This window comes from Mytilus galloprovincialis, chromosome 7 (genome assembly GCF_965363235.1).
Source record: "Mytilus galloprovincialis chromosome 7, xbMytGall1.hap1.1, whole genome shotgun sequence".
Taxonomy (NCBI): domain Eukaryota; kingdom Metazoa; phylum Mollusca; class Bivalvia; order Mytilida; family Mytilidae; genus Mytilus; species Mytilus galloprovincialis.
In genome coordinates this window covers 43,807,434-43,824,042 of record NC_134844.1, presented here as the reverse complement: position 1 = coordinate 43,824,042, position 16,609 = coordinate 43,807,434, and the positions used below count along the sequence as shown (strand labels likewise).

The window sequence follows — 16,609 nt, the reverse complement described above, 5'->3', positions numbered from 1 at the left end:
CGTCAATATACCTTAAAATAGAAACATAGGCGTCAATATACCTAGAAATAGAAACAAGGCGTCATTTCCAATGAAAACAGTAGAATGCTACCCCATATGTTATATATTTGCTTTCGCAAATTTTTTGTTCTTCCCTCGCCGGGATTCGAACCCATGCTACTGAGATATCGTGAAACCAAATCGCCTGCACTGTAGCCGTCCCGCTAGACCACACGACCACCTGGGCTTCATAAAAATGAAGCTTTCGGTGGCCGGGTGTTACCTTTCCACGTTAGTTTAAGAGATTCAAATTCCCTTAAACAAATAGTTTTCTCTAAAGAGACGACCACCTGGGCTTCATAAAAATGAAGCTTTCGGTGGCCGGGTGTTACCTTTCCACGTCAGTTTAAGAGATTCAAATTTCCTTAAACAAATAGTTTTCTCTAAAGAGACACGACCACCTGGGCTTCATAAAAATGAAGCTTTCGGTGGCCGGGTGTTACCTTTCCACGTTTTAATCTATCGTCGTACTACAGTACATGATATATAAGGCATGAAGATGTTATTTTTACATATCAGCTAAATTATCTATAGTAAAGGATCCTACAAATTAATGTAAGATACAGTCACAGAAAATAATTATATTTATTAGTACGTCTGAGCCAGTGACAACTCTACAACAGATTTATCCATCAGATCACCAGGAGTGATGATGATATATGGCTATGTACATTATGTATATACAACTCGTCTAAACATCAACCTAACAATGTTAGATCTATAAATTTGCTTTCGCAAATTTCTGACTTCCCTCGCCGGGATTCGAACCCCTGCTACTGAGATATCGTGACACCAAATCGCCTGCACTTTAGCCGTCCCGCTAGACCACGACCACCTGGGCTTCATAAAAATTAAGCTTTCGGTGGCCGGGTGTTACCTTTCCACGTCAGTTTTAATCTAGCGTCGTACTACAGTTCATGATATATAAGGCATGGAGATGTTTTCTTTACAGATCAGCTAAATTATCTATGTAAAGGATCCTACAAATTAAATTAATGTAAGATACAGTCACAGAAAATTATTATATTTATAAGTACGTCTGAGCCAGTGACAACTCTACAGCAGATTTATCCATCGGATCACCAGCAGTGATGGTGATACATGGCTATGTACATTATGTATATACAACTCGTCTAAACATCAACCCAACAATGTTAGATCTGTAAATATGCTTTCGCAAATTTTTTGTTCTTCCCTCGCATATATATAGTTTTTTATGAAGCGAACCCCCTTAAAATCTTGGCTGGCTTATATTGTACATTAATAAATAGTTCAATTCAATTCTTGGTGTACATGGATATGCTGAATTGAACCATGCATTTGTATGTAGGATATTGACCATAATAGGTAAATGTCAATTCTTTGAAAACATTCATTTTGTGTCAGAAACCTACGCTATTTCAAAGATTTAATCGCAATTCACATTCAGAGCTGCGTCATGGTTGAATGTAGTGTTCATAATTGCACCAACTGTTCAGGGTTCGACCTCTGCGGTCGTATCATGCTACGCCAAGCAGGGAGCATTTCATTTAAATATTTCGCCAAATATTGTGAAAATTTTAATAGATTGGTCCATAATGTATACCGTTAAAATAATCATCAGTACAAACTGTACAAAAATATCAGTAAATACGATTTACAAATAAACAAACATAACTGATTTTAGTACAGGTAAAATATAAATATAAAAAATGACAAAGGCGAGGGATGAGGCCCATGTGGGCTTCTTTTTCTTCCTTACAGAAGATGACTTTTTCACTAACTTCATTTTATTTTATGATTTATGATGTATTTTATTGTCTTTAAAGTACTTATGTCTCTAGTGAATTGTGATCAATGTTATACAACAACTCAGTGAAAAATAATACTCCAAGACTGATTGAGTGACTAAGTTTATAAGTATCTAGTGAAATAAGGGTATATGCCAAAGAACCATCAACACTCAAAAAGCCGAGATTGTCCAAAATATAGTAACTAAAATTGAGAATGGAAATGGGGAATGTGTCAAAGAGACAACAACCCGACCATAGAACAGACAACAGCAGAAGGTCACCAACAGGTCTTCAATGCAGCGAGAAATTCCCGGACCCTGAGGCGTCCTTCATGTTTCTTTATTTTGCCAAAATCGGAGACAGTCAAACAATTTTTTGAAATAGGAAAAACAAATTAATTTCACATTTACACTACACAAAAATATACATAGCCATTTTAAGAATAAAGCACTTGACTATGTTGAACCTTTTTGGTTCGAGCGGCGCTTATGATCCTTTAATTTGTATAGACGAAACGTGTGTCTGACGTGCGGAATTTTGTCCTGATATATATGAAGAGTTTATTAAGATACACGTTTAAGAGTATATAGAAAGGAATTGGACGAACATGCGTAATGATATAAAACATGTAAAACAAATGACTCTTATTATATCACCGGTCTGAGTGACATTTTGAACACAGGTGCTATAGTATCTTTGCTTTGTTATTTCAGATGGACCCTTTTGCAGAACGTCTAGATAGAGAAATAATTTTGCCAAAAGAAAACAAAAGGAACTAGGAGCCCATGTCAGTTGCAGAACATGAAAGCCGAAATATCTTTCCATTGTAAGTTCTGCAGGGGTAGAGTAGATGACAGTCTACTCCAAGATGTACAGCTGGAGATATTGGACCATCCAGATTTGGCATGTAAAGTAGAGGACAATCAGGTACTTATAGAAGGGTGCCTGAGAACAGATGTAGACCAGGAAAGTAATATCACTGGGGAGATTGTATGTATACACTGGAAAGATGCTCGTTCATTTCTGGCTAAGAGTAAAAATATGGGATCGTGCTCAACAGTCATGGTCCAAGTCGATACACCGAAGAATCATTTTATCACCATACATTGTAATTTTAGTGAGAATCGCGTTATATTACTTGATTCCTTTCAATGTACACATGGATTAGATATGTATCCAGAACTAGCATTGGAGTTAGAACATCTAATGAAAGATCAAAACATATCGCTTATACCAGTTGCCATACAGAAAGAAATCAATGACGGATTCTTTCATTCTTTCATGAACTCCTTAACTGTAGAATGGTCCAAACTTTTAACTACCCAACAAACCTATGAAATATTCTTAAATGAACTTAAGTTTTTCCAGGGTGTACTGAAGTCAACCATGACAAGAGAAAAAAGCCTTATTGATCATGATATGAAAAGGAACGGTAGTATGAAAGAAATTGTAAAAGAACGAATTCAACGTGGTGTAGCGAAGGGTAGAACACTGGAAGACATTAAAAATTCCATGAAGACAGTATGTCACAGTTTAACACGTGACATTGATGTGTACATTGAACTCAAGTATGCTAAATGTGTTGCCGATACTTTTTTAAAACATTTACAAATCATTTTTGAAACTAAAGGTCCTAGTTTTGTCGTTCGGCGGTCTGAGGTTCAAAACATTTCAGAAATAAAGGATATAAAAGAGCCTTTCAATACTATCCGAAACTACGAACAACTTCTCGAATGTGCTACACTTTTAGATTCCAAATCAAAGTTACGATTTATGAAAGGTTTTCATGATCTTTGTCATTATAATTCAACATCTGAAAAAGAAATCGAAATTGACGAAAGAAACTTTTTAAAAGAATTACAAAACCATATGAAAAATATTGTTTTTGATATGTCTCAAACATCTGAAGAACTTCGCAAATACTTATTTTTTGGTGGGGTGGTTCGTGTTGCTTATTCTTCAGTTTTCTATGTTGTGTCATTTTTTCTATTGTTTGTCTGTTTGTCTTTTTTCATTTATAGCCAGGCGTGGTCAGTTTATTTTCGATTAATGAGTTTGCCTGTCCCTCTGGTATATTTCGTCCCTCTTTTAATGAATGCATGGAAAAAATCAAACAATCCAGTGGACGCGAATGATTTACTCAAGGAATTATCCAAAACAAACGATCGGTCTTTGTCAAAATTGCAGAGCTTAGCTTTAAAATTATCAAGTTGTCATTCCGAATCATTTGTTATCTCCCTTGGAAGCCTTTGTGTGAGATTTTATGAAAAAGTGTCAATCAGTTTCGTCACTAAAAATGGCGTGGACATTATCAGATGTAAAGGAAGTTTTGTTGATTTGAGGACAATAAAAACAAAAATCAAAGCAAAACAGGATTTATTTGAAAAATGTTCGCAAATTGAAATACAGGCAGACTTATATTTTTTGGTGAACTGTGACGTCAAATGGCGAGGAAAAAACGTCATTATTGTAACAGATACACTAATAGTAGATGGAGATGAAGAACACTTCTCTTTGGATATTTCTGGTAAAAACGGCCCATCTCACGACAAAAAGGAGGCACGAAATGGAACTGAATCGGACAGTGATGGATTTGCAGGCGAACCAGGAATGCATGGTGAAAGTGGTGGAAATGTTCAAATCATTGCTAATGTTTTCCAAAATGCTGAATATATGTATGTCCTTTCAGGCGGAGGAAAGGGTTCAGATGGTCAAGATGGCGGTTCGGGTAAAGATGGGATTAGCGGTGAAGATGGGAAAGGGATTTCCGAAGAAGATTTTAATAAAAGATTTCCTGATGTTGCATATTTTCGTGGATCTACAGCTGGCAATAACTTTAGAGCTTTTAAAAAAAACAATACGTTCACCTCAAAGTCAGACGAATTCGCAACAGGCTGTTTTGATAGAATGTCTCTTAAGGCTGGGGAATATTATTTTAACGGAGTGACTGACGATAACTATGCAGTAGAATATGGATGCTATTCAATTCACGCATTACTAAGTTTCACATCGATTTTTGCATATCCAAATAGAGAATCATACTGTGTTTGCTCCGGACAGCCAGGATCATCTGGTACTCCGGGAGGCAACGGCGGGAAGGGAGGGAAAGGAGGAAAAGGAGGGTTTGAAGGAAGTGTCGACATCAGAAATTGGAAAGGAAAACAAGTATATACAATTAAAACCTCTTGTCACCCAGGTCAGTGTGGATCTGACGGAAGAGACGGGAAAGGAGGAATCGGTGGAAAGAATGGCAAAAATGGTAACGACAGAGCACATGTTTGCCCAAGTCAAGCAAGTTCAACGAGAGTTTATGCAGGACATCTTTCTATTGTTGCATATGAAACTTCAACATGTGATAGGTCATATTGTCCAAAACGAAAGAGATATATAGATATCAAAAGAAAAGCATCTGAATATCCTACACTTCAGAGATGTAAAAACGGGAAAAAGGGACAAAATGATAAGCGGGTTAACAACCGAATGACAGAAACATCAAGGACAAAAAAAGCTCCAATTGTGTTTAAAACGATAAAAGAACGATTCAAGAATATATTCATTTCGAAGGATGATAATGCCAGATTTCATGACAATTTTGAGGCAAATACAACAAGAATGGATGACTTTACTTCATATACCTCTTTCCAACACATAAGAAAGGTGATTAAAGATACCAGAGAACATGACTATAAGAATGAAATTCAAAGCAAACAACTTGCATCAGTGTGCATTGCTAATAAGAGTTCTCATTTCAACGACACACAGAAGGCAACATTCGAAAGAAATCATCATTTAGAGAAGTTTTTAATGCAGAAAGTTGAAACAGCCATATCAGCAGTATTGACAGCAGTGAAAAAAGATTCCAAAGAGGCATTTCCTGAAAGAGAACTTTGTACAATTTTTGCAATTATAGATCAAATGTCAATTCATAATAGTTTTGATGAAAAACATTATGAATATTTTCTAGACTTGATATATCTGATCAAAAACAAATGTATTAAACCTATTTGCGAGGAAAATTGGACAAACTTACATATTAACTATTGGGAGGACAAAATTATGATAAATTTTAAGTTCTATTTGTTAGAAAAAGTTGATACAATGGTCAGACTTTACACAAAAGAAAAAATAATGGAAATGGACCCAAATGATCCTTATTCTAAAACAATAATGGATGATCTACAGATTGGAATGAAAACGTTCTTTAAACACTTAATTTTGAGTGTTTTCAAATCAGATGATGTGTCACATCTGAAAACCATGGAGCAGAGTGTACAAACACAATTAGAGGATCTTATGCAGGAGATAACGGATTATCGGAGAACCGTTTCTTTGTTTGAAGGAAGTACAACAATGTGTGTTGCTAAAGGTAAATATACAACTGAAACGTTTGCTATTTCTGTAGTTAAACCAAAGGTTCAAACTTAGGTCATCCTTTGAAAGTTCTACAGACGCCATCACAATTTAGTAGACGGTAAGGGAATATCTGCATCACATATTTCCACAGATATTATTATCAGTTGTCGTTACCACAATCCCTGTCTTCTTTTCCTTGATTGTGACCACCAAATGAAATTTGAAAGAGGGGCACAAGGTACCAGAGGGATTGTCAAACTCATTAGTCGAAAATAAACTGACAACGCCATGGCTAAAAGATAAAAAGACTATTAACAGACCAATAATAGTACAAAGACATAACATAGAAAACTAAAGACTAAGCAACACGAACCCAACCAAACACTGGGGGTGATATCAGGTGCTCCGGAAGGGTAAGCAGATCTTGTTCCACGTATGGCGACTGTCGTGTTGCTCATGGGGAAGTGGATTGTAGTTACGACATAATTAACATATCCGATGTCATCTGTTTAACGCTTTTTCCATAACGGTCAACCAACAAATTAGGAAGCTCAAATCATCTCTTTTGTCGTAAAGTTTTGTTTTCAACCGACCCTCAATGTCAATTTCTTGATGTAAGTCAAGATATGAGGTAGACTTAACTGTATCTGTTGTATTTATCTCTAGTTTGATGGGATAGATGCGTTCAATATAGTCACCAAATTTTTAACTATTTAGCGAGAGAACATCATCTATATAGTGGAACGTAAAGTGAAAGGATATTGCTAACTTCTTATCTTTCTTCCTGTATGAAGTTAGCCACATAATAATAAAGAAACAAGTCGGCAAGAGGGGCACAATTGGTTTCCATTAAAATGCTGTTGAAAAAAACGTCCTCCAAACGTAATAAAATGTTTTCAATCAAGAAATTAAGCATCTTGAAAATGTCAGTTTCAGAGTATTTTATGTTTGAATCATAGTGATTCTTTACAAAGTAGGATTTATCCCCACCCAAGACAAGATACTTGTATCTACGTTCGTCATTCTTTTTTATGAAACAAAGCAATACTACTCTTTCTATTTGTCTATTCGTTTGGAATGGGGAATACTTGTGTAAAGTGTGAAAAAGTCAAAAGAGAGAGTCTTAGATTGTGTGTACTCTAAAAGTTCTTTGAACTTTCTGAGTTAACCCCGGTTTTGAAATGCAGAAAAATTGTTACCGTTTATGTTATTCCAGTACGACTTGTCACCGAATTGTAACTTCCAACACAGTTCGGTGCGTCTGATTTAATCCGTCTTCGTATCTCCTTCACTCTCCGGAAAGTAATTTATTTCATTTCTGATATATTAATGTAAAGGAAAAAATATAAGAATATTGGCATTTTCAAAGTAAAACTCAAAGTAAAAGATGCATACAAGTCATAAAAACAAAATTGTAAGATTTAATCGCTTTGTTAGCCTTAACAAGAAGAAATTATTTATTATTTTCTGCGTTGTATGTGAAAAACCAGACGTGTTGTCTACTGGACTACCCTCGTAGAGAAAATCTGCAACAGCAGTGTCATTGACCCGGTGATATAAGCTACACTCCCTTATGCTTGATTTTAACACACACATAACACCATTCAGTTGATTTTATTTAATTATATTTTACATGTTTTTTGGATAATAATCTGACTGAGTAAAGTTGAATAAGAAATGTCTACAAATGCTATAATGGTAGTTATGTATTTTATGGCAGATGACGACGGATTAGTTTAACTTGTAGAAGCAACAATCACGTCCTCTTTTGTTGTTTCACTAAACATGACCTAACTCTTTCGGCGGATCTCCTTTCATTCAGTTTTTGTTGATTTGTGTTGTTTTAAACTAGCTTTCAGCGTAGTATTTTTTTTTTTTAAATTGTGTCTTTGTTTTTCTGTTCGACAACGACATTTTTCTTTGACTAACGAATTTTGCGTCTTGGTTTCCTAACTCTTAATGAGGTTTAAGTGCGAAATTGTCAGGATTTTTTTTTCAACGCAGAAGAAAATCATAGAAATCAAAGTTTTGCTGGTTTTATTTCTCATGAGACTCTAAAGTGCAATGGTGTCGCTAAAATGCGATGATCACGCTAAAGTGCGATGATTCACGCTAAAGTGCACTGGTTTGATACGCTAAAGTGCGATGGTTTGATACGCTAAAGTGTGGTGGTTTGATAGAATGTTTATTACACAAGAAAAGAAAGAATAAAGAGAGGAAAATTATCCCAATATAGGACAGTTTTGGTCGTTGCTGGAAGAGGTTGACTAAATTTGTAAAATTGTAAAAAGAAATTTTTATCAAAAGCGCTGGTGTGCCAAAAAAAATCTTCTTTTTCTACTTTCTAACTAAATAATTAAAAAAATACAATATGGTTTGTTCTTTCTGTTTGATAATAAAAAAAGTAAAATCACAAAAATACAGAACTCCGAGGAAAATTCAAAACGGAAAGTTCCTCATCAAATGACAAAATCTAATGATAAAACACATCAAACGAATGGACAACAACTGTCATATTCCTAACTTGGTACAGGCATTTTCAAATGTAGAAAATGGTGGATTAAACCCGGTTTTATAGCGCTAAACCTCCCACTTGTATGACAGTCGCATCAAACTCCGTTATTTTTACAACGATCCGTGAACAAAACAGACATATTCGGTAAACTAGTCAAAATATGGTTACAGAAGTCATCACTTTGTTACAATCTCAAAACAAACATTGACAACAAATCACAAAAAAACATCTATCAAATTAAAAAACACATTCATAGTTTCGCGTGTTTTTCGTCAGGATATGTAAACGTCACATAGGAATATACGTCAACTAGATAGCATCTGTAGTATCATACTTTGATTGCCAAAAAGACAACTCTCTATTCAAGACCGAATGTCATTCATGTATGCAACTTTAGGTTATAGTAGAACCTTTAACGCGGACCATTGTCTTACACCGCATAGTATTTTATAAGACCGAAGGGCCCGAAACAACCAGTGTAAAACAATTAAACGAAAAAAAAAGAGAAAACAATAAACGAACAGCAAATATTGAAAATATACCAACAAACGACTACCACTTAATTCCGGCTATACTTACTACTGCAATGTACATCTAACAATTACACTTTTCTGGTACCTTTGATAACTAATTGGACAACTATCGTACTATAAATAAAAAAGTAAGAAGATGTAGTATGAACTATCGATTTAATGGCAAATGTCGTTCATGTATGCAACAAATAATCATACGGGGTTCAACATAAAGCATTGGTCCATATAGCAATACAAGCTATATACGGTTATACAATAACCAATGAAAAACAATCCAAAAGAGAAAGACTTCGGCTTGATATATGAATAAAACAAGAAACGAAAAAGTAATTGGAACTCAGCAACAAACGAAAACCATTGTCTGAACCACATTCCCATTACACAATCGGTCTTTAGCGTGTCATACCATCGCACTTTAGCGTGTTATCTGATCGCCCTTAAAAAGAAACAAACATCGCACTTTAGCGTCTGACACCATTGCACAATAGCAAAGACCATAGCACTTTATCGTGACCTTCGTTCTTTAGATTACCATCGAACTTTAGAGTCCTACATATCTCTGATAAAACCAATATATGTTTGACATGAAAATCAGAAATATTAGACGAACATACAAAACACAGTGGATTCATTCATTTCCGTGGGTATCAATTTTCGTGGATTGAAGCAACATTGTATTTTCATTGAAGAATGATTTCAAGGATTATAAGAATTGTTTTACATCGTTGAACATAAAAAATCGTAGATCAACTTTACCCTCGAAGTCCACGATAATTTGTATCCTACAAATAATGATGAATCTACAGTAGCTTCCGTAAATAGGTAAGAACAAAGCATATTCAATGTAGGTAATGGACGACTTGCTGTCACTTGAAACTTAAGCCCCAGTCCCTTTGTCACGTTTCAAGAGCTACGTTTTACTACGTTTTGAAAGCGTAGCGAAACGGGAATATACGTACGGTAACGAAGCGTAGCGAAACGGTAATATACGTACGGCAACGAAGCGTATCGAAACGTAATGATCTTTTGTTCAAAACGGAACCTGCCCCATATGTTTTGAAAATTCAACAACAAACGTAGCGAAAACTAAAACGAAGTAAAAACCTAGTAAATACGTATCAAAGCCTAGTGGAACGTAACAAAACGTGCTTACTACGTATCGGAACGTACCAATGCGTGGTGGAAACGTGGATCTACACGTACTAATACGTAGAAAAACGTGATAAGAACGTAGCACAAACCTAGTAAAATCTAGCTTTCAAAATAAGGGGACATTTTATTCAAAACGTAGTTGAAACGTAGCATTTTAAAACGGAATAAAACGTGACAGTGTGACTGGGGCTTAAGTCTATACCTAGGATTACACTTAGACTCACGATTACAGTTCACGAAAAACAAGGGGTCGTCTCAAATTAAAAAAAATATATAACAGAGATACATGGTAAAACCAAATTATTTTCTGTGTATGTATAACCAGGAAGATTTGGACAATTGGGACTTAGAAATAAATCCAGTTCAGACAATATATTTTAAGTGCTAAAGTGACAATTTGTTAATCCGTCTATCTAACCTTTTATATTTCTTTGTGTTTAATTAATTCTATTGTTAAAGATATGTTTGTCGTAATGGAAATCACTCTGACCATGACAAGTTAATCCGTTGGACACTAATCCTTTGCTATAGAAACTGTTTTCTATATATGCTGTTGTATGTTATTTTGTAGTCAGTTTAGGTCTTAGGTCTGGTACTGTCCGGACCTTGCTAATAAAGTTTAAAGTATTGGTATTCCGTCTTTGAATCACTATAACACGGAAAACGCCCGGTTATATATTGGTGGAGGACAATATATAACCGGGCGTTTTCCGTGTTATAGTGATTCAAAGACGGAATACCAATACTTTAAACTTTATTAGCAAGGTCCGGACAGTACCAGACCTAAGACCTAAACTGACTACAAAATAACATACAACAGCATATATAGAAAACAGTTTCTATAGCAAAGGATTAGTGTCCAACGGATTAACTTGTCATGGTCAGAGTGATTTCCATTACGACAAACATATCTTTAACAATAGAATTAATTAAACACAAAGAAATATAAAAGGTTAGATAGACGGATTAACAAATTGTCACTTTAGCACTTAAAATATATTGTCTGAACTGGATTTATTTCTAAGTCCCAATTGTCCAAATCTTCCTGGTTATATATGCTCTAAATAAGTCTTTTTCAAGATATACTATTGCAGCGTATAATATTATGATCACATCAGATTCAAATCGCTGTATTGCATGTCACCAAAAATTCCTCATAACTCTGTATATCTATTTAATTTCTCCGAAAGCGTGTTCAAACCTTACTATATAGTGTCTACACTTACTCTATATATTCTGGGGTTTCGAACGATCTGTTGTCCTGTATATTAGTATGTCTTTAGTAGAAAAAATAGCACAAATTTCGTTCTGAGGGTACAAATGATGCACTTGTCAATGCGACAACTTGACAATGCGACAAACAAGTAAAACTTTTAGGAATTTTGGTCATCAATACTCTTCAACTTCGTACTTTATTTGGCCTTTTTAACTTTTTCGGATTCGAGCGTCACTGATGAGTCTTTTGTAGACGAAACGCGCGTCTGACGTATATACAAAATTTAGTCCTGGTATCTATGATGAGTTTATTTACACAATATAATTATTTAACCCACCGCAGCACAGAGCTTTTCAAATACATTTGTACCTCACGATTACACTTGTGTATCCGCAACTGCTCCTTTTACCGAGTTAAATCGTTTGTGACTTTTTTTAAGTCTTCTCGCCTGATAAACCTCTGCTCCTCTTATCCCTTTTAATCAAACGAGTACGTTTAATTGGATTAAATTTGTGTTGAAATGAACAGTCTCATAAGTGCACTCGTGTCTCTGTTCATGTTTATAGCGGACTAGATGCACCCAGTGTTCATGGAGAGAATTATCTACACATTGAAAAAAAAACGACCATATCCAAATAATTCACAAGATCACTATAATTATTGCACAAAAACAATCAACTCAGAACATTGATTGTAGTCATATGTTCCTTCTTCGCTGAAGGCGATAGTATGTTTATAATCACTCGACTCTGTCCGTCCGTCTGTACGTTCATCTCTGAAAAAAACTTGCTTAGAAAACTTTCCACAAAGTTTGCTGGGCTTTTGTTGAACGGAATTATTTTATATTTTGTTCATTATTATGAGTTGCAGCGTGTAAGTAATTTTTAAATCAGCCGTGCAGCCACTTCCTGTTTTGCGATAATTTGACATTTTACAAGACTCATTCCAAAAGAAAACAAAATCGTCAAGGTTTTCCTTGTTTGAAGGAAGGGGATGGTACTTTTTTGCTTCTGAATCAGTATATTCCAATCCCAATCAATTACATGTAGCGACACAGGTCAATACCTGGGATTGGTGTTGATAAAATTTGCATGAAAAGATAGATATTAAATAATTGAGCACCTGTTTTCCCTGAGTTTCTTTATACCAAAAACAGGGAGACAAGTGTGCGCCTAATCTAAATAAAATATAAAAGATAAAAAAAAATGTTTAGAACGTCAGGTACAGTGCCATGAAGAATGAATATTTCTTAAACACCCACCCGCTGATCCCCTTATTCTCTTATAAAAAGGTTATGTATACTAGTATCTATGCAATAACATTAAATATAGACGTTACGCACGGTGTTCGGTTTAGTAATGGTAACGTTAGTTGACGTCGTTTTTCAATTATTTCATCCTACTTCTGTACAAAACATTAAAGCTTTGCAGCTTTTTATAAAACGGCTTGCATTTTGATGTTTAACTATTTATTTAAAAAAAAACAAAAAAAACATGTTAACATGACTGATTACTAGTATATATTTTTGACATCATATTCTGAACAAAATGAAAGTGTATATTTCAAATATTTGTCACTGCCAAAGCATTTCAATTGTTGCAAAATGCATTTATATATCCTCTATGATTCTCAGAATTCCGTCATCACAAGTATCTAGGACTAGGCATGTATATCGATTGGAAACAGCCAGTACCAAAGCTTTTTGTGCTTCAAGAGTATAAATGTTATTAACCCATCTTCAACTAGTTTTCTAACTACAGTTCGCGAATATAATTTCAGGGTCTTTTTATTCGTATTATCAACATCTTAAATATGTGTCTTTCAAGAAGATTATAATGAAAAATAATCCTTGTTCAGGTCAATCGCAGCAACAGCTACTATTTATCCTCTGTTTGCTTTATCTATAATTCTAGTTTCATCCTCAGATTTTAAAATGAAAACGGCAGTTTAGAATTGTTGATTTTATTTTAAATTAAAAAGTGATCTACAGTCCTTGAAATATAATGAGTAATTTCAAATGCGTCTGTTTGTCGGATGCGTGGAAATGACTTTTAGTGTATACAACATATACAATCGTACTAGCAGACGCATCTATGTTACTAGAATCCAAAAACGAAAGCTTCGGCATGTTTAAAGCTTGTGCTACATATATATTTATCCGAAAATTTAGAGTAATATTTTTTATAAATTTACATGTAAATTAACACATGAAAATCGCTAGATCCGTACAGTGACCTACAGTTGTTAATTTCTGTGTCACTTGGTTTAAAATGCAATTCTTTTGCATTAAAAATACCTAATCTTTTGCATGATACTTTTATTAACCGACGCTTTTACGATCAGCAAATGGTTTAAAAATTTTGATGGAAGTCAAATTTTCTTGTTGATTTAAATAATTATTCAAAAAAAATATCTCCCAAAATAATATCATCACACAGAACGTGTTAAATGCTAAAGACACAACATGCTACACTTTCAGTAAATGGGTAATACAATTATATATTATAACGTTACATTCACGTTCCGTGCAAAAATCGTTCAATTTGGACGTGGTAACATTTACGGGAGACATGGACAACTTGATGGAAATTGATGAAAAATTTGGCGTGTCCTTAACCTTGAAGGCTTAACCAAATCTTTAAAAAAATCACATTTCAGTAATAACATTTGTTTGCATAGTTTTATTGTCTGTCACAAATCTAAAATACCCTAAATTATCATCATACTCAAAAATCTTGAACAATGGCTCTATGGTAACATTTACGGGAGACACGGAAAATACTGAAAAAAATAAAATGGGAGAAGCTATATGTTAAAAATAAAAATATTTTTGTAAAATTCAATAAAATCACATTTTTATGTAGAGGTGGCGAACCTTTCTTATTTATATGAATATATTATAATATTGAAGTGTTAGCTTTCATTTTTGTGTACTCGAATTTTCAAATCTTACAGCTATATGGAATTTCGAAAATGGCTGCTAGATTGCGAACTGACAGGATATTTATCGTGACCGTTTAACATAATAAATATGATCATATCATATCCAATCTGTACAAATTTTATCGAAATCCATTCAGTAGTTAGTATTTTTTCTTCGTTTATATTTGGATGGTTAGCGCTTGTTGTTACGTCTTACACGGCAAATACGGCAAATTATGAACACAAAATCATTGTTTAGTCATATAATGAGACATAACATTAAATTTATTAAAATCGGGTTTTATTTAATTTCGATTCAAATGAAAAATCAAGACAAGTTACTATTAATAATGCGTAGATTTGATTTGTTTTTGTTATACTTATGCATCAAGAAATGGTCAAATGAAACATAGACCGAATACCACGACGTTACGCACGTTATTGCGTCAATACTGTCTATTCAACAAGTCCACACTAATAAACAGCTTTTCTATAAAATCATAACAGTTAAGATATATAAAACTTATATCCATAGACTAGACAGGTAAATACTATTTCGAAAAAAGTGCAAATTGTTTTATCATACTTTACTATAGTCTAAAATAAGGACAACATATTGAAAAAACGTCAAAAATATGCGTGTCAGACGTAACAGACTATACGCATAATAACTTTAGCAGGGGTGTTTGTGTTCTTCAAAACAGTGTTATATCCACGAAAATTCGAATAAATGATATGCTTTATATATAAAGTATTAAAATATTACTGAATTTGCGTTCCTGTAACGATCAACGCTATTTTTTGGTAAAAACAAATAGTGGTCATTATGGTCAAATTTTGGAAAATGTTAAGTTATCAAAATTTATAGGTTTTAAAATATAAGATTATATGATATTTCGTTTGTGTAAATTATGCTCACAAAAGTGCATACATAGACCATATCAGAATCGATTTTTTGCAGCACTCACACTTCATATAAAAATGCAACGGCTTCTGGCAAATGTCTTGCAAGATGTCCAATGTCGGGTTATGCCGCTTTTTACAAATAAATTGGCATTTGCGACGCTATTCATTGAAAAATTAGATTAGTTGCATGCTACATAGTGCTTTTCCGTAATTGTGCTTTAACTTTGCAAAACAGCTACATAGTTTTGAATAATTTGCGTAGTCAAAAAGAGTTCGTTTTTAAAGAAATGAAATGTCTTGCAAGTTTGTCCACTGGACGATTTTCATACGTTTTCAACGTTGTCTATTCGGGGTACACTATTTATGGTGGATCATCTGTATATTTCCTCACACAGAATTTTCTTGATGGTCAGATGCTATCAATAAGATCACAAAGTATTAAAAAAAAATCCGATGACTGGGGTTGTTCGTTTAGATGAGGTTCTTAAGTTGTGAAAAAGTTAGTATCATGAGAGGATAAACAAATCCTCTTTTTCAAATTTTCAAATTTGGGAAGCGTAAAACTTCGATTATTTTTTAATTTCTCTGCAATAAGATTTATGTTTTTATAACTTGAAAGTAAAAATAAAATTGGGCCTAAAGCGTGCCATTGGCTATTTACACCTCTCCACATCATACAAAGCTTGTAAATATATGAGAGGAATTATATAATTAACCTTTTATGTCTGACAATCGTTTCATTTCTTAATCTAGTTGTACCGCTATTAGTAAATTGAATTTTATAAGCAAGACCCGTTTAACTTATAATTCCCGACAAACTTTTTATAGTAAAGCAAAATATATATCTTCCTCCTTTTCGGATCTAAATGGGGAAACATTGCCTTTTATAACGTTTTATGTCAATTGGTCTCTGGTAGAGAGTTGTCTCATTGGCACTCATCATACCGTATATATCTTCTCATTTCATATAGATTTATGCATTACCCAAATACGATATATTTTGTTGTTTGTTGCTTACGTTACTTTCAGTGGGAAATATTTCATGCATATTCAGTACAACTAATCATTAAGAAGTATCCATATTGATATGCAAAACAAAAATTACAAGCGAAATAAAAAAACTTACCCCAAATAATCATTAATCGCCGTAAAACGTAAGAAATTGACGTTACCATTTGAGACGCAATATCGTGCTTAACGT

General features: G+C 34.0%; 1 long non-coding RNA gene across 2 annotated transcripts in view; it reads left to right on the top strand.

Annotated features, from left to right (window-relative positions):
• Positions 1-16,609, top strand: part of LOC143083068 (uncharacterized) — a 48,416-nt gene that overhangs the window by 16,651 nt on the left and 15,156 nt on the right. For both annotated transcript variants that reach the window (XR_012980537.1, XR_012980536.1), the window contains exon 2: positions 2,525-6,177. This is a non-coding gene — a long non-coding RNA (uncharacterized LOC143083068). The remainder of the gene's footprint in view (positions 1-2,524; positions 6,178-16,609) is intronic.